Genomic DNA, 6,502 nt, shown 5'->3' on the forward strand with positions numbered 1-6,502 from the left:
ATGTAATGTGTAGCCTCCCCAAAACACATGAGTGTTATTGCAGCGCAATACATCGCAAAGTGTAAATGTATGTGTGTGCTTTTTTATTGTATTGTTTTGAAAACCGACACCTCCTGATGTCGGACAAACATGCCCGGTTTAGCGAGGGGCTGCTGTATGATTATGAAAAGCTTTTGGGGGTGAAGGTGGGGGACCCGCTATAGAATCTGATGGGATTAAACTGCCTTTCATTATATATATATATATATATATATATATATATATATATATATATATATATATAAAAATAAAATGGGTTTACCTAGTCATGTTGCTGAAGGAGACTCTTCTTCACACAGAGAGTGGTGAGGGGATGGAATGGGTTACCTAGTCATGTTGCTGAAGGAGACTCTTCTTCACACAGAGAGTGGTGAGGGGATGGAATGGGTTACCTAGTCATGTTGCTGAAGGAGACTCTTCTTCACACAGAGAGTGGTGAGGGGGTGGAATGGGTTACCTAGTCATGTTGTTGAAGGAGACTCTTCTTCACACAGAGAGTGGTGAGGGGATGGAATGGGTTACCTAGTCATGTTGCTGAAGGAGACTCTTCTTCACACAGAGAGTGGTGAGGGGATGGAATGGGTTACCTAGTCATGTTGCTGAAGGAGACTCTTCTTCACACAGAGAGTGGTGAGGGGATGGAATGGGTTACCTAGTCATGTTGCTGAAGGAGACTCTTCTTCACACAGAGAGTGGTGAGGGGATGGAATGGGTTACCTAGTCATGTTGCTGAAGGAGACTCTTCTTCACACAGAGAGTGGTGAGGGGATGGAATGGGTTACCTAGTCATGTTGCTGAAGGAGACTCTTCTTCACACAGAGAGTGGTGAGGGGATGGAATGGGTTACCTAGTCATGTTGTTGAAGGAGACTCTTCTTCACACAGAGAGTGGTGAGGGGATGGAATGGGTTACCTAGTCATGTTGTTGAAGGAGACTCTTCTTCACACAGAGAGTGGTGAGGGGATGGAATGGGTTACCTAGTCATGTTGCTGAAGGAGACTCTTCTTCACACAGAGAGTGGTGAGGGGATGGAATGGGTTACCTAGTCATGTTGCTGAAGGAGACTCTTCTTCACACAGAGAGTGGTGAGGGGATGGAATGGGTTACCTAGTCATGTTGCTGAAGGAGACTCTTCTTCACACAGAGAGTGGTGAGGGGATGGAATGGGTTACCTAGTCATGTTGCTGAAGGAGACTCTTCTTCACACAGAGAGTGGTGAGGGGATGGAATGGGTTACCTAGTCATGTTGTTGAAGGAGACTCTTCTTCACAAAGAGAGTGGTGAGGGGATGGAATGGGTTACCTAGTCATGTTGCTGAAGGAGACTCTTCTTCACACAGAGAGTGGTGAGGGGATGGAATGGGTTACCTAGTCATGTTGCTGAAGGAGACTCTTCTTCACACAGAGAGTGGTGAGGGGATGGAATGGGTTACCTAGTCATGTTGCTGAAGGAGACTCTTCTTCACACAGAGAGTGGTGAGGGGATGGAATGGGTTACCTAGTCATGTTGCTGAAGGAGACTCTTCTTCACACAGAGAGTGGTGAGGGGATGGAATGGGTTACCTAGTCATGTTGCTGAAGGAGACTCTTCTTCACACAGAGAGTGGTGAGGGGATGGAATGGGTTACCTAGTCATGTTGCTGAAGGAGACTCTTCTTCACACAGAGAGTGGTGAGGGGATGGAATGGGTTACCTAGTCATGTTGCTGAAGGAGACTCTTCTTCACACAGAGAGTGGTGAGGGGATGGAATGGGTTACCTAGTCATGTTGCTGAAGGAGACTCTTCTTCACAAAGAGAGCGGTGAGGGGATGGAATGGGTTACCTAGTCATGTTGCTGAAGGAGACTCTTCTTCACACAGAGAGTGGTGAGGGGATGGAATGGGTTACCTAGTCATGTTGTTGAAGGAGACTCTTCTTCACACAGAGAGTGGTGAGGGGATGGAATGGGTTACCTAGTCATGTTGCTGAAGGAGACTCTTCTTCACACAGAGAGTGGTGAGGGGATGGAATGGGTTACCTAGTCATGTTGCTGAAGGAGACTCTTCTTCACACAGAGAGTGGTGAGGGGATGGAATGGGTTCCCTAGTCATGTTGTTGGAGACTCTTCTTCACACAGACAGTGGGGAAGGGATGGAATGGGTTACCTAATCAGGTTGTTGATGCTAAATCACTGGGATCCTTTCAGACCCAACATGACAACGTTTTGAGATAAATCAGCTACTAGGAACCATGCAAGATCATACAAAGTCCAAGCTTTATTCATTCAAATTAAAACATTTCCCAGGGATTCTTTCCAATAAGGCAATACATATTTTACAGGTACGGAAGGGTATTCTTATAAAACAGTATATTTGCATATTAGTGCTAAAATAAACACATACAAATAGCAGCTCATACTTTGATTATACAGCATTTGCTACAATACAGTAGTTCAGAATCGGGAATTATCAGCTGCCAAAGCCTTATGTAAAGGATGGTGTAGTCCCTATGCCTTGTTTAACCTCACATACTGTACAATACAATCCAAGCAGGGCAAAGCTTCAGACTGTACTTGCAACAGTGTTAAGCATACAAGTGTTTGAATGCATAGGGACTATGGCTATGCTTCCATTAAAAGATTGTGTTCACGTAATCTACGAGCTTAAACAAATGTTCCAAGACCAAAGGAAACTGATTGAATTAGCAGAAATCAAAATAATACAACATTCGATTACATTTTATAATACTATTCAAAACATGAAAAAAAAAAAAAAAAAAAAAACATGTTCCTGCACTAATCACAAATGATCAAACTGTTCACCAGCATTCCAGTGCAATTTTGTCCTGTGCTTCAGAAACTCGGCAGCAGGCACATCTCCAAAAGGAGTATGCAGCATTCTGATGGGAACTTACATTAAAACATTTGCATTTGTGCTAGCCAGGGTTTTAAAATCAATGTCTCGCCTCCTGTTTTCATTAGCAGTGTTCTTTTCTGTTAAATGTTGCAATCCATAACCTACAACAGAGGAAGTGATGAGATACCCAGGAAAAAAAAAAAAAAAAGGTAGATTTTGAACCAGACCTTGGGTAGTGCTCCCATAAAATAATTGCAACCGACAAAATAATTTCTCAAATCTGACCTATTTTGCACTTTAATTAGAAAGAAATGTGTTAAACGTGCACTTCTTGGGTCAGTTCACCTCTCTAGTATCTTCTGGTGCTACTGGCCGAAAGCAGTCAGCAGGGGAAGATGGTTATTGATAGGTAAGATTGAGGACAATTTCACCCTGCAGATAACCATGTGTAGTAGCACATCAGTCCTTTTCAAAGCATTCCCTCTATAAACTAATTAACTTTTTGAAAGAAGAAAAAAAATCATGTTAATGTTACAAAATGAGATACACGTACATGCGCTTAAGAGTGCTTTCGAGCAGACCCCCTGCGTCAGCTGGGTTTCATTCCAGCCAAGCTCTCAATTACTGAACTAGACCCTTCACTGAAGTGATCATGTGCTTAATTTACTTGTTTTCTGCTCTTAAACAGTTGGATTTCAAGTTAGCTGTAAGATTTTAGAAGTAACTTGAACTCTCCAACTGTTTAAGAGCTGAAAACAATTGCAAAAGTCTAATTAAGCACATGATCAGTTCAATGAAGGGTCTAGTTAACTGAGAACTCTGTTGGAATGAAAACCAGCAGACACTGGGGGTCCCCAGGACCAGGGTTGGGAAGCACTGCACTAAAGCATGGAGGCAAAATAATACTGAAGAATGGTACAGTAAACAGCTATGGTCAAAAGTTTTGCATCACCTAGAATTTTAGGAATGAGACATCATGTAATAGAACCTGCAAAATGATTTCAGAAAAGTCTGACAGAAGCCATAATACTAGTACAGTATTTCATGTTCAAAATGTTTTCTACTAATCAGTTTTTTTGTTAAGTATATGGGAAAACTACAAAGAGGTGTGTAATTCAATATGTGAACGTCACATTATTCAGCAGGGTTCATTCAACTTTACGAAGCACAGATCATTCTTTCGGGCAATGCAAAAGCATCAGCATGAGCAGTAGGCAAATGAAGACACCTGGAAACATGGGAGGGAATCCTATTTCTATGAGAGGTTTAGTAAGTATTGTTACGCTTAGAGAAAATCAAATTACTTGAACACTAACATCAATCCAGAACTGAGTTTTGATTGATACTGACTTTCTTTCAGAAACCGTGTTAACATTGAAACCGTGACAATTTACCTAGAACCTTAATTTACATTTCACATGTGTTTCAGCTCATTTTACAATTGAACATGCCATAAAAAAAAAAAAACAGAAACCAGACCTTTTTGTGCTGAGAGCCCTAAAAAGTCATTTTCCCATGCTTTTCCAAAAATTATAATATGCATTTACTATAGTTTATAATGGTTTACCATGCATTTTAATATGCTTTACCATGTCACTATGATTTATTACACTTTGCCGTGCTTTTACTATGGGGGGAACTTTCATAAGGGAAACGCAATGCTGCATGCAAAAAGCATAGCAAGCATCATACATTATTATTATTATTATTATTATTATTATTATTATTATTAATGGGTTTTTTTTTTTTTTTTTTTTTTTGTTTAAATAAACAAGTTTAAAAAATCTTTCCACATAAGTTTGAATAGTGTATTTACAGCTTGTGAGATAGGTGTCCAATAAATCAGCCAAGATGAACACTTTCCCCCTGCAGCGTGGAACACACAGCGATTCACTTTTAAACACTTCACGTGTTTTAACAGGGAGTGTACAGACAAGGAACAACCATTCTGGCTGAGAGATGAATGGGCTCATTTAACAGCAAGAAACTGCAGACCATCCAAACAGAATGTATTTATCTATCCATCCATCTATACACCTTGCAAAGGGTCTATTAAGATACCACAAAGGTGCAGCCAAAAATGAAATGTGTCCTCTGGAAGTTGCTTCACCTTTAATAGGACTACTACCAAAGGGTTTATTTGCAGCAATAGCTTGTCTAATTCTTTGTGTAATAAAAATCTGAGGTCACACTGGATTCAATAAACATGGAAACAAAGAATGTGGCAGTAGACAAGTTCTACAAAGACATGCTGCAGTTCTACAGACATACTGCAGTTCTGCAAAGACATGCTGCAGCTCTACAAAGACATGCTGCAGCTCTACAAAGACATGCTGCAGTTCTGCAAAGACATGCTGCAGCTCTACAAAGACATGCTGCAGCTCTACAAAGACATGCTGCAGTTCTGCGAAGATATTCTGTATTTCTGCAAAGATATTCTGCAGTTCTAAACAAGGCGAAACAGCTGCATAGTACTGTACAGATTTAATTCCCGGCTGCAATAATTCCCATCTTATAAACCCCTGTCCTTCCGTTTGCAACTTACTGCAAAGATGAGTCAGGACTGTATAATTAGCATGTCTGGCAACCAGTTAGTAAATGTTGCTGAATACAGTTTGTAACTTAGCAGTACTGAATAAGGTCTGCAGCTCTAGATCTTTCACACGTCTGTAACCACACCACACTTACAAATTCACATACACTAGGTCTACATTTCATTTAGCTGTGTCAAAGCTTGGTACGGACACTCCTTTGCACAAGGCCATTACAACATAGGCCATTGTTACCCACTTGGCTACATCTTGGAAACTGCTAGTCCAATGTAATTTTGTTACTTGAAAAACACAGCAGAACTATGTATAGGAATTGGATGGAGTGGCGTCTCATTTGTAAACTTTCTTAAAAGGAAAGGTGCCTCAGAAAGAATGACTTGTAGCCATGAAGTAAAACTAACATGAAAGCAGTGGTTGAAAAGTTCAGTTGCTTTATTTTTCAGTTATTAAATCAGCAAAACTGATGAAGAGGATCGATGTGAAGACATAATCTCAAAGCGTGCCGATTCCATCAGGAACCCTGAAAAGCCAATTCAATATGGTAGCTCTGCCACATCAGAGGTCAGTGTCATTATAAGAGACCCTTGCGTTTACAGGCCTGTCATAACCCTGCATACCAAGCCACTATCTCAAATTAAACATGAAGCATTGCCAGTGCAACAGGGAAAACGACAGGGGGCAGCGGAATTTATCATTGACTGGAGGGGGGTGATAGAAGGTTCAGGGTTTTACGCATATCTTACCCTAGGCTATACCGTTTAATACCGATAATATATTTGGGCTTCACTGGCTGTTTTGATTGGGCCGCCAATCAATCAGAGGGTTACATACAGTACTGGTAGATTAGTACACAGGACAAGTTAAAGAAGAGCTGGTCAAGAGGAAAATGATTTCGAAGGAAATAATTTTCGTTTCGGCTTTATTGTTAAAGATTTCACACGTGGCAATATTGCGTTATGTTGTGAACCACTGCCATCCCCCAGCGTAGCAAATCGACAGATACCAGCCAAAATTTCCTGTTACACAATATATATTAACATACCCTTCTGCTGACACCTCCAGGCATGTCAAAGTTTG

The sequence above is a fragment of the Polyodon spathula genome, chromosome 43, assembly GCF_017654505.1.
Source record: "Polyodon spathula isolate WHYD16114869_AA chromosome 43, ASM1765450v1, whole genome shotgun sequence".
Lineage (NCBI taxonomy): Eukaryota > Metazoa > Chordata > Actinopteri > Acipenseriformes > Polyodontidae > Polyodon > Polyodon spathula.